General features: G+C 36.0%; 1 protein-coding gene across 13 annotated transcripts in view; it reads left to right on the top strand.

Annotated features, from left to right (window-relative positions):
* Window positions 1–17167, top strand: part of Pde4d (phosphodiesterase 4D) — a 1424195-nt gene that overhangs the window by 1121093 nt on the left and 285935 nt on the right. The gene's annotated exons all lie outside the window — the stretch shown is intronic.

A 17167-nucleotide genomic window follows, 5' to 3' on the forward strand; every position in this document is an offset into this window, starting at 1 on the left:
CTATTCTTTTTTCTCATTTCCACCCATAAATTATGATAAAGGTGCCATTGGAGATCATGGAAACAGACAACATACTTTTACTAATGGTTACTGTTGCCATGAGGAATTTAAATTAAAAAATTAAAGGGTGCTATTTTGCTGTTCTGTTCCGGTCTGGCATCTCTCAGGGGGCACTTTGTCCTCAGCCTGTTCCATGGGGTCTTGGAAACCATGTACTTGCACTGAACTTCCCTACTACTTTCCTACTCACACTCCCTTTGTGTCTACTATACTTCACTTATGTTGGAATCAAACTTATGTTTTTCCTCACAGAAAAACGACCACAGGCAAACACAATAACTTAGGAACATGAGCTCCATATTAAAGAGCTTAAAGAGCTCATATCATGCAGTCCTTCAGGGCAGCACCCTCAGACAGCTTCCTTAGATTAGACATGGGAACATCAAATAAGATACATTCAACAGCAATATGAGGTCCTGGAGCCCTTGGGTTCCCTGTGCAAAATTTGGTTTACTGAGAAAACGGTTATACTGATAAGACTGTTTTCACCATGAAAGCCATTGTTTGCTGACCAAATTGGATCACATTTGTTGATGGAAGTTGCTCTTGGCTGGGGATGGGGGCTTAGATGCCAGTTTGGGGCTCTGTTTCTGCTGTACTATAGGGCCCTGGATCCCCACTTTTGTCTACATAAAGCAGGGTTACTCTTATATTCCATAATCACCTGAGAGGTTGGCTTTGAAAACCAAATGATATATGTTATTGGAAATTGATACATGAATGTTGGGTATTTTCATGGGAGGCTATCTTTTGGGGGTGCATCACAGGTCAATATAAACTTAAAGAATTGGGAAGTTGTTTTCAATATTTACATAAACCATATTTGAAATCAATAGTTCTCATCGTTTTTTAACTGTGAAGTTTCCCATGTCTTGTGTCAACCACATCTCTTCCCACTACTAAAGAAATGCAGCTTATAGTCATGCATTTTTGTAAAACTCTTCAAAGGTGGACAGAAACAGTGAACCTGGACAGAAAGAGTACTTGTAGGATGCACAAGTCTGCCTATGCCATTCCTAACTTTAAACTAATGCCCCATAAGCTTTTAAAACATCCCCATGCCCATTCACAATTCTCCAAGACTCAGTTTGGAGGGAAAAAATGAAGTTATAACACCATACTGTATAGTCTATTAAGACCATCTGCAAGTCCTATTGAATTCAACTGTTCACCTAAGAGAGGTAGAGTAGCAGACTCTGGAGTCAGACTAGGGGATCCATTCCTGTTAGCTAATTCTACTACATACTAGCTATACTCTCTCTCCTTCTCTGCCTCGATGTCTTCATCTGTAAATTGAAATCATAATGCCCAACCAATCAGATTTTTGTGGAAATTAATGAAATAATCATGAACTGTCTGGTGGATGGTAGATACAGGTATCCCATAAATGTTAACCATTTACTACTATTTATGGTCAGCCTCACAAAAGAAGGAAATTTATGAATGCCTTCTATTATTATTATTATTATTATTATTATTATTATTATTATTATTATTATTTAAGTTTAGAGCTAGGTACTGTGACACTTGCCTATAATCCCAGCAACATGGGAGGTTGAAGCAAAATGATTACAAGTTCATGGGTAGCCTGGAAAATTTAGAAAGATCCTGTTTCAAAATAATAATAATATGAAGAAGAAGGAGAAGAAGGAGGAGAAGGAGGAGGAGGAGGAGGAGGAGGAGGAGAAGGAGAATTGAGGCTATATCTCAGTGGTAGAATACAACTGGGTTCAATCCACCATGCCAAAATCTTAGGAAAAAACATGAAAAGCTAACAATTGGCAATTTATGAAGCATGCAACTTGGTTTACCAAAGAATTGGCAAGTTCCGGGTAGATTGGCTCAGTAGAGTGACTGATGCAGGCAGCTTTTTTAAAAAAATGCTTTTATTAGTACATTATAGTTATACATAAGCCTTAAATTCATTTTGACATAATCATATATGCATGGAATTTAATCTGCTCCATTCAATTCCTGGGTTTTTTAAATCTTCATCTCTTCGTCCTTTATCCTTCTCCCCTCCCTTCTTGTGTTTCCTTCACACATCTTTGTTCCTCAAAGCCAAAGTCTTTCTATGTTCCCCTTCACAAAATCTGCTCACAGTAAATTCTTAAAATTGAAGAAGAGCCAAAAGTATAAATAAGCAATTAGACATGAATTAATGCTTCCTACCACTCCAGGAACATTTACATTCTAATATAAACTGAACGATGGGTAAATGGTCTCAATCGCTGAAGGTGCTGTGTCTTGTATCAGGCAGCAGCATGCAGAGCTGCCTGACAGGCAAAGGGCTTTCCAGGAGCCCTAGGCAACCAACTCCCACTAAGTCTGGTCCTTGGGAGATGGAGAAGAGAAGGAGGGGATAAGGAAAAGGTGAAAAGAGTGTGAAAGGAGGGAGATCATTTTCTTAAGTGTATATGATAAGCCTGGCCTATGCTAGGCATTTTCCATTGTACCTCACAATGGTTCTGAGAGGTGACATTATTGTTACTGCTCAGTCCCCTTCTTTTAAAACAGCTGTGAAAACAGAGATCATGTGGACAAGTGGTTGGCTGAAGGTTTCTCTCTCTCTCTCTCTCTCTCTCTCTCTCTCTCTCAAATACACACACACACACACACACACACACACGTAAGAAGTAGCCAATAAACACAGGTTTGAACCCTGGGCTGCCTGGCTTTATAGCCACATCTCCATTAACTATTCCTGCTTCTTAAAAAACCCAAAATATTGTTTCCAAAAGCATGATAAAAGTGCTAAAAAGGAATAAAGAGAAACAATCCAAATATAGCTATGTTGAGGCTATTGATGTGTGGGGAAAGGGAAATGCAAAATGGTTTTTTTGCAAAGGGTTTCCTCCATGGATCACTTTGCCTGGCTGTCTGGCTGTGTGAAACCATACCTTCCCTAATGGCTTGGAGCTGAGTGTGTCCTTCTTTCTGTCAAGGGCAACTTCAAGTTCATGGAATAGTTTATTTGAAGCTGGTGGGTACCAATTCCAGGCAGCAAGATACTACTTTCAGAGATTAAATTAGCTTTCTTCAGAGTCACAGCAAAAAGCAATACAACTAAATTGATTACCTTGAAGTGCCTGACCGGCTTTTTTGTTGTTCTTGTAATTTCTTGAACCAATTTGTTCTCCCAGCAGTATTGCTGTTAAGGAAGCCAGTCTATTGTGTATGCTTAGCTTATGAATAGGAATCATCTGGTAGTGGTAGACCTCTAGTCTAGACCATTTTTCTCATAATTACAAAGATGTGGGGGAATTTCAAACAATTCTTATACCAAAGAGCTGGGAGTGGCTGAAAGACATATTTCTGGAAGTCTTTTGAACTAATTATATTATTCCTATGAATATTGCAATTGGCTGTTAGCAAGATCATTTCTATTCATTGATGGGGTCTGGAAAGTTTGTGATAAGACCAAGGACATCTGCTGCCACCTAGCTATTCTGTTTCCTTTCCATCTTCCAGAGTTCCTTTTGTTGTTACAGAAAGATTTTTTAAATTTATCTATTTATTTTTGTATTATAATTCTTAATACACCTTTATACCACAATTTATCATATCTATGATTGTATATAAGGTATGTTTTTAAAGAAATAATTCTTTCATCATTCAGAGAGAGACAGTTATAAGGTACTGTAGAATATTTAAATACATACGTATAGATATGTATATGCACATACATATCTATATCTATTTATTTTTCTCTCTATATCCCTTTCCATCATTTTACTTATCTGTATTCATTTTAGATTAGTTCTTTGGTTAAAATGATAAATGTAGTATATGGAGTTCACATCCATTGCAGTGATTAGCATTGCCCACCTGTAGGAACAAAAAAAAATGCGTATTTTCAGTGGGAAAGATTATTAACAACCAGTATGACCCTCAGCAATACTATGAAATAGACGCAATTCTTTACCATCCTTCTTTTTTTCAGGTTTGGGAAGCTTTCCAATTTTCACATTTGTCTCCTCTGTGAAATATGTGTTTTACTGTTTGAAGAATAGCAGGGCTGGTTCCCAGGCTCTATGCTGAGAAAGGCAACCTGAGATCTTTACTACTGATATTTCTTGAACACTTCTACAATGCCAGCACTGGGCTGGGATCTGAGGACCCAGCAGTGAACACAACAGACATGGTTCTGCCCTCATGAGCCTTAAAAAATAGTCTTTGTTCTTGCTATATTCTCTTTTAGGGGAGAAAACATACACGTCAGACCATGACTAAATGCATTGTGAGATAAAGTGCATTGAAGGAAAAGAAAGAGTCCCAAGAAAAAAGAGAACTAATTAACATGTGGGCAGGCTATCAAAGCTTCTGGAAAAAAAAAATAATACACAAGCTGAAAAGTTTAAGCTGAACAAAAATTAATGACATGAAAAGCAGACAGAATAATGTTTCAGAACTGGGAAAGATCTACTCAGGAAGAGACAGGAAGAACCAGCTGATTTCTGTCATTCTTACTAAGAAGTAATTGACTGATAGGTTAATCTTTTCCATGAAAGATAAATATATAATTCAATTAGTTAATAATGATTTTCTACTCAGGAATGGGGATGTGAGGAGATGACCTGCTTCAAATTGTGACCCCATGTTAATACTATTCTGCTTTCCTTGCAAACCTTGGTGAAACAATTATGATACCAAAGTTTGATTGGGATCCACTGGTTTTCCCACACAAATATCACAAACTTTAAATGCCGTAGGACCTCTGTGTTTATTTCATATAAAAAGTTCTCAAGCTCATCTCCTCCAACTTATTTCCCCTAATTCCTTCCCTTGGACTGCTTTCTATCAAGACAAATTGCTAATCCTGCAAAGGCCCTTAGGCTTCTGTAGAAAGATCATACTGTCTTAAATTTGGCACCCTCCAGAAATGTAATTATTTTGTGCATTTTATGAGTACACTTTGTAGGTAAAATGGAACCCTTTAATTTAGCCCTAAACATTGGGGATGTCTATTACTCAAAAAAGCAGCAATATTATCCCATGTAAGGACTTTTTAGCTTTGGATGAATATAAATAAAGCCTGCAGGTTTAAGAATTTGCATACCTATTTTAACAATCTGTTGTTTTCATTATACTATATGCAATTTTGTATTTATTTAATGAGATTACTCTCCTGGGGTTTCAGTATATGTATAATATAGGGCATTAAAATTAAATTAGGGCATTAAAATTAAAGATAAATTATCCCCACCCAAAATAATCCTAGGAGGTTATTTACTAAAGAATTTTGAATCCAGCAGATCAAGGAAAAACTCCCCAAAGAGTGTTTAATTAAAACTCTTTAAAAACTCAGCAGGACTGGAACCAAAATCTCTTCATAAAAATGAATCATGCCTTGGGCTACACAAATTACAGAATCTGAAACCTAAAAGCAGCATTGCAACAGCTGATTTTAATTGCTCTGATAATGAGCTGAAGAGAGGCAGCCCAAGGTTCCTGAGTTTCTGTAGGAAATGAATGGGATTACTGCCAAGTATGGATCATATTTACTAGTTTTTTTTTTTTTTTTTTTTTTGCCCAGGGAGGGTCAAATGAAAAGAAAAAAGCAGCTGGACCTTGACATTCTTTGTCATTCTATGCTTCATCCATATGAAGCAGATTATAAGAAGATGTAAGTGAAGGCTATCACAAAGTCCCTCCTTTCATTCTGGTTTGCAATGTAGCTTTCTTCCTTTTTTAAATGCACATAAAACAGTTAATCCCTGGGGTAAAAGAAAAATACTGCCATTCAACCATAAAGAATGGGCATTACATAGATCCCCTTGTGGTGATTCATCTATGTGAAAACAGCCAGCTCTTTCTCCTTTGCCTCCTTTTGACCTCGGGAAATGGATTTGTGAATTCATAACTGAATTTTGATTTGGGAAGATGTTTTATGGCCAGAGAGTTTCTTTTTGTGGAAAACTCAAAACTTTCAGCTGATATGCTTTCTATTTCTGTTTTAAATGCTCTCAACTGTAAGTAACAAGTAACCCAAATTTACAATTGCTTGAACAAATAGAGATTAATTCCAAGTGGGTGGCCACTGGAGATGTTTCAGGTATTGTATGATGCCATCAACATTTGTGGAGGGCCAGCATCTAATGAAGTTTTCTTGGCCTTTTCCTCATGATGATAAATGGCAACCCAGCTGAGACATCATGCAGGGAGAGGGAAGTTGGAAGGGGAAAAAGAGTAGGGGCGGCTCTAAATGTTTCTACCGGACATATCCAAAATACTTAACCCTAACACCATAGAAGGCTTCATCTTGCAGACACTGGCCAGAACCAGGCCACATGGCTGTCTGTAATGTGAAAAAATGAGAAAGTGATTATTTGACTTTCCAGTCTTTCTAATCAAATCATGGACTACATTTGGCCTAGGTAAACATACAGCTTTTAGAGACTCAAGTCAGTTAGTTAAGGTTGCTCAAGGACAAGGATATATGAAAGGAAAATCCTAAGATTTTTATGTCAAATACAAAATAAGCTTTGGAGTTGGTAGAGTGGAAAATAGGTAAGAAATTACTTAAAAATATCTTGAAACCAGATCTTACAAAATATTAGGCCAGCCAATCACTGCAAATGGACCCTACAGTTTTCCAAAGCATAAGATTGATAATAATAAGACTATTTCTCCAGGTTTTCACAAATGTCACCAAAAATAAATAAAGACATTTTGTACACACACACACACACAAACAGATACACACATAATAGTTGTTTCAAGTGAAACTTGTATGCTATTTTGGGAAGAAAAAAAATCAATCAAAATAACCATTACTACATCTTAATCATTAAGCCATAATTTTTGCCATGTCTATAAGTTGAAAGCAAGAATAAGCAATAATTATTTATGATATTTTAATCATATTAATCCTCAAAATAATTGATGTCAAACCAACTGAATTAATTAACTCAACAAATGACTTCTTCAGCATTCATGAAGTGATGGGGTCCTCCTTTGAGGGACACTTGGGATTTAGTGATCTAGGAAGCTAGCAGAGAAGATAAATGAAACAGGAGACTTAGACAAATGAGCTACGTGGCTCTGCAAATCTGGAACTGAATTGTTTGTAAGGGTGTGTCTGAGGTTGAAGAAAGGTGGCACTAAAGTAAACTAACAAGTAATTCGATTTTTGAAGGGCAGTGACATTCTTGGAGAGAAAAAAGCAAAGTGGAAGCAATGGAAGTTGGAAATAGATGCCTACAAATACAGCAATACAAAATGACTAACTGTACTGGAATTATGGGGGTGGAGGGGGGGACTTGAAAACTGAAATCTGAATTGTAGAGGACCTGGAAGCAGGACCTTAACATGGAACAATGTGCTGTGGATTCTGAAGAAACATACTTTAAGGATGTATCTGTGACTGTGGGATGGTATTTTTACAAATTATCAAAATTTTCTGGAAAAAAAATGGTATTCTGGGTTGAAAAAATGCTATAGAGAAAACATGAGTGCTGTGAACTGAGTTGTGTACCAACAAATTTCATATGTTGAAGTCCCAGTACCCATTCCTCAAACTGTATTTGAACATGGGAGTCTTTATAAAGATGATTAAGATAAAATGAAGTCATTGAGTAGGCTCTAATCCAATATGACTGGTGACTTTTAATAAAAGGAGATTAGAAACCCCCCGCCCACACACATGTATAACCACATAAGAACAAAGGGAGAAGTTGGCCACGTGTTGAGTAAGGAAGGAAAGACTCAGGAAGAAATCAACCCTACTGGCACCTTAATCTCAGACTTCTAGCTTCCAGGACTGTGAGGAAATGCATTTCTGTTATTTGAGCCTTCCAGTCTTTAGTATTTTGTTATGGCAACACTAGCAAAGTAATACAATGAACAATTGTTATTATTATTTGTTAAAGTAATGAGATCATGCTGGGCACATTGCACATGTCTGATCCAAGAAACTTTGGAGACCGAAGCAGGTGGACCACAAGTTCAAGGCCAGCCTGGGCAATTTAATGAGACACTGTCTCAAAATAAAATAAAAATGGCTGGGAATGTAGCTCACTGGTAGAGTGCCCCTGGGTTCAATTCCCAGATTACAAAAGAGAAAAAAAAATGAGATCATAAACTAAATTCATAGAAGTTAAAATAGAAAAAAAAAAAAGGTAGTTTCTAAAAACATTGTGTAGATGTCACATAGTTGAAATTTGCAGTACTGAATGGGGTGAGGAGACGGAAGGCTCAGTGATAGACAGCTCTCCACTGGGTTGCAACCATCTGAAAGGACAGGGAGTTGGTAGAAGAAAATGATGAGTGTGTTTTGGACTGTGTTCTCACCATGGAAGACTTGTCTTCAGGTTAGAGACATCCATCTCCAAACAAAAATGTATGTCAGACACAAAGACACTGAAAAGGTAGCAAGGATGTCATTGATGGAGCCAAAAACAAAAACAATAAATGAGTGGCACAGTGCCTTTTAGTTGCTGTAATAATATAATTAAATTGTTAGGTTTAGCCTGCACATGTAATTTCAGTGTCAGAGAAAGGCCTTTATCTCAAAACTAAACAAACTAAGGATACTATCTTCCTGATGTCTAATGCTTAAGACTTCTCTTGGAAAAGAAAAAAAATGTTTTTGTTGTTGTTGTGGGGTGTTTTACACAGAAGTTGAGACCCCCCACCCCCAAAGCAAAAACCTCAGGGAAGGGTGAAATACTGCTTTGGATACACAGGATTGTGAGTTCTGGGATTAGATTCCTTGTTTAGAATGAATCTTGGGCAGCTTCACTGTGAAGTGGGAGAGCATTAAGATACCTGTCCTTCCCTTTTCAGTAGAGGATGGTATGGAAGGAGGTGAGGACAGCGCCCAGAAGAGCAGGTTGCCTGGGAACAATTTGGGACCAGGATCCAAACCATCTCACAGTACTGAAAGGATTATATTTACCTTACAAGGGAAAGTTGGCTTCAAAGTTCACTTCTGTTTCAGGTTCTGCTTAAATACTATTCTCTGGAGAAGTAGAATTTAGAACAAGTTTTCCATATCAACATAGTGCTTCCTACTTTTAACTCTTGTTACTGAAATGTGCCCCAGTTCCCCAAGAGCAATACTTGTCTGAGATGCTGGCATGAATTGTTTATATGTTCATTAATTAATGTGAAGAATTTAAAAAAAATAGGATTTCGAGTTTTTCCCAGTTTTTACACATGATAGCAACAAGCTTTAGAAAAGCACTGCATTTTTAAATTTATTTATAGAATGGCTTTGACTCATTTAATAATGCTTTGTAATTAAATTGTGGATTACTTTTTGAGTTTGCACAATTATAAGTTAGCATTAATGTTCCTTTTTGTGTTGCTAATATTGGTCAGTTTCCCTTAATGTGTTTGAGATTGTTATATCCATAGATAAATAAAAATATGAGTGTGGTTAGAGAGACTGTACCTTGTAGGATATTCATTTAGTACATAAATACTTTTGCATGCCTACTCTATTTAAGAAACTGATCTATATGATAAAAAAGTACAGAAGGAAGACCTGCCTTTTTTTCACATTTTTAAGTCCCAATTATAGGTAAAAGGAACAAAATAACATAAGATGATGAAATAAATTTTAATTTTTAAACTCATCTTGTTTTATCCAAGAGTTCAGATGGGCTAAATTTTGATATGTAAAGTATTATCAAGATAATTCAAATCTTTTTTTAGAATGCAATTCTTTTTTTATTTGTTCTAATTAGTTATACATGACAGTAGAGTGCATTTTGACACATCATACATAAATGGAGTTTAACTTCTCATTCTTCTGATAGTTTATGATGGAGAATCACACACATATTATTACCCTATATATGCACATAGATAATAATGTCAGATTCATTCTACTATCCATCCTACCCTCAGAATGGAACCACCATTTCACCCAGCTATACCACTCCTCAGTTTACATCCAAAAGACTTAAAATCAGCACACTACACTGACACAGCCACATCAATGTTTATAGCAGCTCAACTCATAATAGCTAAACTATGGAGTCAACTTAGGTGTCCTTCAACAGATGAGTGGATAAAGAAAATGTGGTATCTATACACAATGGAATATTACTTGGCTTTAAAGACAAATGAAATTGTGACATTTGCTGGTAAAACCAAAAGCCAAATGATTTCTTGGATATGCAAACACTAATTCACAATGGGGTGGGGTGGCTACAGAAAGATAATTCAAATTTTGACATCCAGATATTATGCTTATTGTATAGAGATGAACATGTGTTTAGTTATTCCATTGCTTTAAAATTATTCAAGGATTTCAAAAAGTATTTAGATAAAAGACATCAATGGGATTAGACAATGCAATTTCTAAGAACAGTTTCTTCTAGGAGTAAGAGTTCTGATTAGAATTAACCAGGGTCACATTACAAAGTACATGTTCACATGTCTATACTTCTTTTTGCTGGTGGCAGGAGTCTCCTAGCAAATGACTCAGTGAAAATACGTGCAGAGAATTCCCATCTCTGCATGTGTGCCTAAGTTTTGGCTCTGAATCAACAATGCTGATGTAACATGGGTCCGCCTAGATGAGACCCAGCTCAAGACCTTCCTTTACAGCAAGTGTAGTCTCATGGAAAATCACCTTTGAACCCACCAAATGGGATGATGCAGTGGGGCATGGCCTATGGGGAAATCTGGAGGAAGTCCCCAACTAGTTGGTCTCTTTTTCTACCTCACTCTTTTAAATTCCTTAGTGAAACATCTAACATGGCCTTTTGTCAAGGAGCATGCCATCAGTAACCATTTACTGACCAAGGACTGTGCGTGGAAGGCATGGTGCCCACCACCACAGAGGGGTGTCAGGGTCTGCAGAGTAGATGAGCTGTTCCTCTGGTCCCTTCCAAATCTGCGGTTGGCTGAAATGAAAAGCTCAGGCTTATGATCTGCCAGAAACATATTTGGCAATAAGATCACCTCTTTTTCTCAAGTACAAATATTCTATTGACTTGATTCTTCAAAGAGATTTGTGAGGGTGCAAGTCAGTCCATTGTCTACCTTTAATGACGCTGAACTTCTAATGAAGTAATGGATGTGAAAGTAATTTTTAAAAACACAATGCAAATGCAAGGCACTTTTAGTTATTATTTCAATACCTGAGGAAAGTTTAGAAACAAAGAGAGTAGCACATGTACCCAGTTCCCATAAGAGTGGACTTTGTTTCACCATCTATTTTATATTTCAGCCCTCTGAAAACTATCTATCAATAAGTACATGAAAAAATGCTCACCATCTCTAGCAGTCAGAGAAATGCANAAAAAAAAAAAAAAAAAAAAAAAAAAAAAAAAAAAGTTCAACTGCTGCAGTGGCTCATCTAAACTATCCTTTTGTGAACTCTGTAGACATTGCTTTTCTTTGTTCTCCCAGCATGTACTGTGATATTTACAACATTTGACGTGTATCTGGGAAATCCACGCTATTTTTCAAACAAGGTAAAACAAATACTAGCTAGGAACTCAGCATAGAATCTAAAGCATCACAGATGGTACTCCCAAATAACAGCTGCATTTTTATAAAATCTACGATGTGCCAGCAGCAGTGTGGTGTTATGTATATTGTCACTTACTCCTTCACAGCACATATATGCCTCCATTTCACAGCTATGAAAACTGAACTGTATAGAGCATCAGTGACATGCCACAACCCATACAAGTAGTAAATGGCAGGACAGATCTCAAATCCTACTAGTCTTTCTCCACAGTTTGTGTGATTAGCCACTGCACCATATACTTTTAAGTACATGTCCATGCTTTTTACTAAGGGAATCATTTTCCTAGCAAATGACTCCATGAAAATATTTGCATGGAATCTTCATCTTCGCTATACATGCCTGATTTTCAGCTTTGAATCAACAATAAAGTATTACCTATATGAAGGCTAAAACAAATGTAATATTTTTTTCTTAATATGTCTTCCCCATATTTTAGCTCATAAGAGGTTTCTCTAATGTATAAAAAATTTTCCATCTGCAGAACATTTATACATTTCAAATGTTTTTTTCTTACCGTTAGATTCTGATTCCATTACCCACCATTAGAATATGTAGAGCTTTATCTTCAGTTAGGAACAGACTAAAAAGACAGAACAATTTGTTCAGTTTAATATCACAACTTTGTAGCAATTCTAAGAAGACACATCAGATTTCCTGACTTTTGGGTCAGCATTCTTTCCAGTATAGACTGTTTCCTCATTTCTTTCTAACACAATCTGGAAAGAAAGTTAAAAAGAAATTCAAGAATCCTAGTAAAATTGAAGAAGCATTTTAAAAGAAGCATTTAGAATAATTTGAGAAGTCCTTGCTAAAGTAGAAGGTGAAAATGTGTTATATTAACAGTGAACTCCATTAAGTAATCGCCCACAGCCAGGTTCCGGTTTATTAATTTTCAATTTCTCATTTCTTGGCCTGCCCATTCTGAATGCCTTTCAGAGGAAAGTCTCAAGTGCTCTCTTGCTTTATGCTATTGCTCTTTAAAGGTAGCTCATTTGCACTTGTTCATCATCCTCTTCCTTCTCTGGATCCCAGAAGCTGTGTTGCTAATTATTGACCTGGGCAAACCTCAGAGGACAAAGGCAGCTAAAATTGGAGTGTTCTTTACTTCAGAATCACATGGCATTTTCCATTTTTAAGAAGAAGCAAAGCATTTTTAGCTGCAGGGTTGACAGACCATTCAGGCACTTGAGTTTCTGCTAAAAAAGCTCAACTCCATCTTTCATTTTTTTTTATTATTTCATTCATAGCTAGCTTGAAGTATATATGTGTATATGTACATGCATGAATGCACATGTATACAAATTTTCCTTTTTCATTAACATTTACTATAGAGCAGAATAGTAACATGAGCATTTATTCCATAGATATTTCTCAAAGAGTTGCCAAGAATTAAAAGCAGTGCTAAATACAGTAGGGGATATTTATATGTAAAATTACCTTATGACAGGACCAGGCATGTGATGGATGCTCTAGAAATATTTATGAAACTAAAATGAACTATCACTGAAATGTATTCCTGGACTTAGAAATAGGAAAATTATGAAGTCATTAAATACAGGATAATTAGAAAGAACTTTTGGAATCATCTTATGCAGTCCTTTTAAGATGAATAAATACAGACCCCAAAAGTTATGTGTCTTCTCCAAAATCACACATCTGTTTAGATGCTTTCGTATAATACATGCTTCCAAGGTTACACATAAAACCAATATCTATGGTGCAAGGCATCTTGTGGAAGGACCTGTGAGTGCTCTTACATAGTGCTGCCCAATGACAATGTAGCTCACATTCCATATGCAATTTTAAATATTTTAGTAAATCACATTTTTAAATGTTAAAAAATGAGTGAAATGAATCTGTTTTATGTTGTTGTGTTTAGATATATATGACTCTGGAGTGTATTTTGGCATATTATACATACATGAAGTAACTTATTCTAATTAGGATCCTATTCTTGTTGTTGTACATGATGTGGAGTTACACAAGTCATGTATTCATAAATGAACATAGGAAAGTTTTGTCTGATTCATACACAGTTGTGTATTTCCTCTTCCCATCCTTCTCCATTCCTTTCATTCCCCTTTGTCTAATCCAACGAACTTCCCCTCTCTACCCTCCCTGGGTCCACAAGTTTTGTTTTGTTTTGGTTTTATGTATGTGTGGTGCTGGGTATTGAACCCATGACCTTGTGCATACATGGCAAGCACTCTACCAACTGAGCTATATCCCCAGACCCTTGGCTCACAAGTGAAATGAATTTTAAGAATATAATTTTTTTATTGATTTGATTTTAGTTTTTAAATACATGACAGCAAAATGCATTACAGTTATTACACATATAGAGCACAATTTTTCATATCTTTGTATATAAAGTATGTTCACACCAATTCATGTCTTTATACATGCACTTTGGTTTTTTTTTTTGCATTACAATTCTTATTACACATATATACCACGATTTTTCATATCTCTGTATATAAAATATGTTGACACCTAATTTGTGTCTTCATACATGTACTTTAGATAATAATGTCCATCACATTCCACCATCCTTGCTAAGCTCCTGCCCTCTCTCTTTCCCTCCTACCCCTCTTCCCTATCTAGAATTCATCTATTCCTCCCATGCTCCCCCTTCCTACCCTAATATATGTCAGCCTCCTTATCAGAAAAAAACAAATGCCGAATGTTTTCTCTGATATAAGAAAATAATTTTGACTCAATATAATCAATACATTATAAAATTTTAATCAATATATCAATAATCAATATAAAATTGATCAATCTTCAATTAATCATTTTAAAAATGGTTAATGAGTTATCTTACATTCTTTTTTTTTAGTTCATTCAAAATCCAGAGTGTATTTTTTTAACACATCTCAATTTGTACTAGCCATTTGCACATACATAAAAATTACATGTGAATTTTAGCCACCCTCTTAAACTGTGTAGTTCTAGAATCACAGGGGGAAATAATTATTTGAAAAATTGTAATATTTTTATCGTTGCTTACTTTTAAAGTTTGATCTTAATGTAAAAGTACAAAAATAAACTTAATCCAAACTGACTCAGCACTCACCCCATATATGTATTACACACACACACACACACACACACACACACACTGGATTGGACTTAACAACCATTAAATTAATAAATTTAAATCAATGATCAAAACATCTCATCTTACAAGTAATTGTTCATAAGTACCCAATCAATTCCATTTGTAGCATAAGAAGGACCAATTTAAAAATATGATCAGTTGTCATCATTATCCACACTACATATCATTGTCTTTCATTTTCTTGTGAAAATTAAGTTGGTTCTATTGACATTTAGAAGAATGCTGTTGTTTATAGGTCATCCCTATTAGGTATTTAATATTAAATACATAAAAATAAAAGTAGGGAAGCAGTGTTTTCTTTCTTTTCCTCAAATTCCTGTTTCTACCAAGAAATTCTGCAGAAGCAGAGACTACTGCATGGTTCAATGCTCAAATCCACAAAAAGTAAATGTCACTGTGGATTTGGTCATCACTTGCACCTTTGCCTGGATTTTTGTTCAAGGCATAGAAAAACATGTTGAATTTTTTCCCCTAAGTTCCTCAGCTTTTAAAGGGAAAAAAAAAGAAGAACAGAGCTAAAGAGCTAAGATGGGAAAGGAAAAGCAAGGGACAGTGCAGCGAAGAAACTAATTTAGGTCACTTTTCTGAAGGCTTCCAAATTTGGTATAGTACAATCCCTGTGATCATTTTATTGCTAACTTTTCAAAGGTCTGTTACAGTTTCATCTTATTCCCTACACAGATTATAAATCAAAAGAATACTATATAGACTTTCCTCAGAGCTGATTTTGATTCTTTAAATTATTTCCACATTAATAAAGGTTTAGTTATTAATTACTATAAAGCTATGCAATCTTCTAAAATGTTTTCTTTAAATCCCTAGTTCTTTTACAGTTCTGTTTCCAAACACAAATTCTTATTGTTATCAATGCAATGACACGCATCAGAATATTAGCAAATAATAGAAAATTATAACACAATTGTCGAAAATTATGAGCTGGCCTGTTATGGGACACTTGGTCACTCAGTAACTTGGTTATATTATTAAAGTCCTGGGTTCTTTTTTCTTTCTGTTTGGACATTTTTAAGTTTTGATGGCTTTTTGCATTGGTTCTTACATGATCTCAAGATGCCTGCCCAGTTTTGGTTATCACATACAGATAAATATGACTGGCAGAAAAGAAGTCTCTTCTTTATGTAATCTTTTAAGATGGAAAAAAAATCATTCCTAGACAGATGCCTCCTGACCAACTTCCCTTGTCTCATCAACCAAAATTGTATCACACGCCAGTGTCTTATCCAATCACTACCACAGAGAAGAGATCCATGATTAGCTAAGATATCCCCATATGTGGGCTAAGACTGAGGCTCACTTCTCCATAAGGACCATACTGCAAAGGTGTATGGGTATTTGAATTATATTAAAGATCTAGTGAAAGGGAGACATATCTCTTGGTTAGGGCACCTATAGAGTCAGCTACAAGTAAGTCCAAAATGACAGTACAGTTAGTGTCACTCGGACGCATGTAAATGCTGTTGAAATGCACAAGGAAGGCTTTTGTCTAGTCTCCCCAGAAGCAGGGGAGAGAAGAGTGTCAGAGTTGACTTATAAATAAAGTGTTCTCTGACCTGAGATATAAAGAAAAGGAGGAGATAGCCAAGGGAATAACTGTGGAAAGAGAGAGAAGGGATCAAGCAGATGGAATATTCTAACTGGGAATAAGAGGGAACATAGTTAAGTTTGGGGAGATACAGGTAATTAAAGTATGACTGTCAGTCATGAAAAGGCTAGAGAGGTAAACTATAGATCAGAGAAGTTGTGGTGAGTCATATAGAAAGAGCTAATGAAAGATTTTAAAAATCCAATGACAGAATATATACTTCAAAATCATATCTTTGAAGTGGTAAATTGGATTGTATTTACACAAGGCCAGAATTAGGTTGGACCTGAAAGAATCAATTGCAATAACACAGGAAAAAAAATAGTGAAGCACTTTAAGTTATTTTCAGAGGAGCTGGGTTTGATTGGCATTGAGGAGTTTCAGGTAAAGAGGACTTAGTTAGTAGGAGATGATTAATAACCACTCAGATTTCTGGTGTGGGCCACAAGGAGGATGGCAATACCATATTGAGTTATGATATCCAGTGGAGAAGCAGTTCAGAGGGGAAGCAGAGTGTGAGGGGCCCATTCTGCTGAAATTCAGGAGGTATTCCTGTGCTTCAGGCACTTTTAAATGTGAAGGGATATATTAAGTGATAGAGGGCAGCACTAGGGGTACTGCAGTTTATTGTAGAAAGTGACAACCAAAGCAAGAGACAGATAAAGGAGTTTAGAATAGGAAGTGTTTCTCTCTGAAGGAGAAAAGAAGTGGGAAAATCTGAAGTTCCCCATGAAAGGTATACATTTTGGTTGAATTTTGCCTATAAAAATTAGACAAATAGCTCACGACAAAAGGAAATCAAGAAGGAACAAGCTTGCTATATACTATATGAGGCAGATTTGACGTATGATAAGGAATTGGGTTGTTAGAATGGCTAAAATAAAATAGAAAGCTT

Source organism: Marmota marmota, unplaced genomic scaffold (assembly GCF_001458135.2).
Source record: "Marmota marmota marmota unplaced genomic scaffold, marMar, whole genome shotgun sequence".
NCBI classification, from domain to species: Eukaryota; Metazoa; Chordata; class Mammalia; order Rodentia; family Sciuridae; genus Marmota; species Marmota marmota.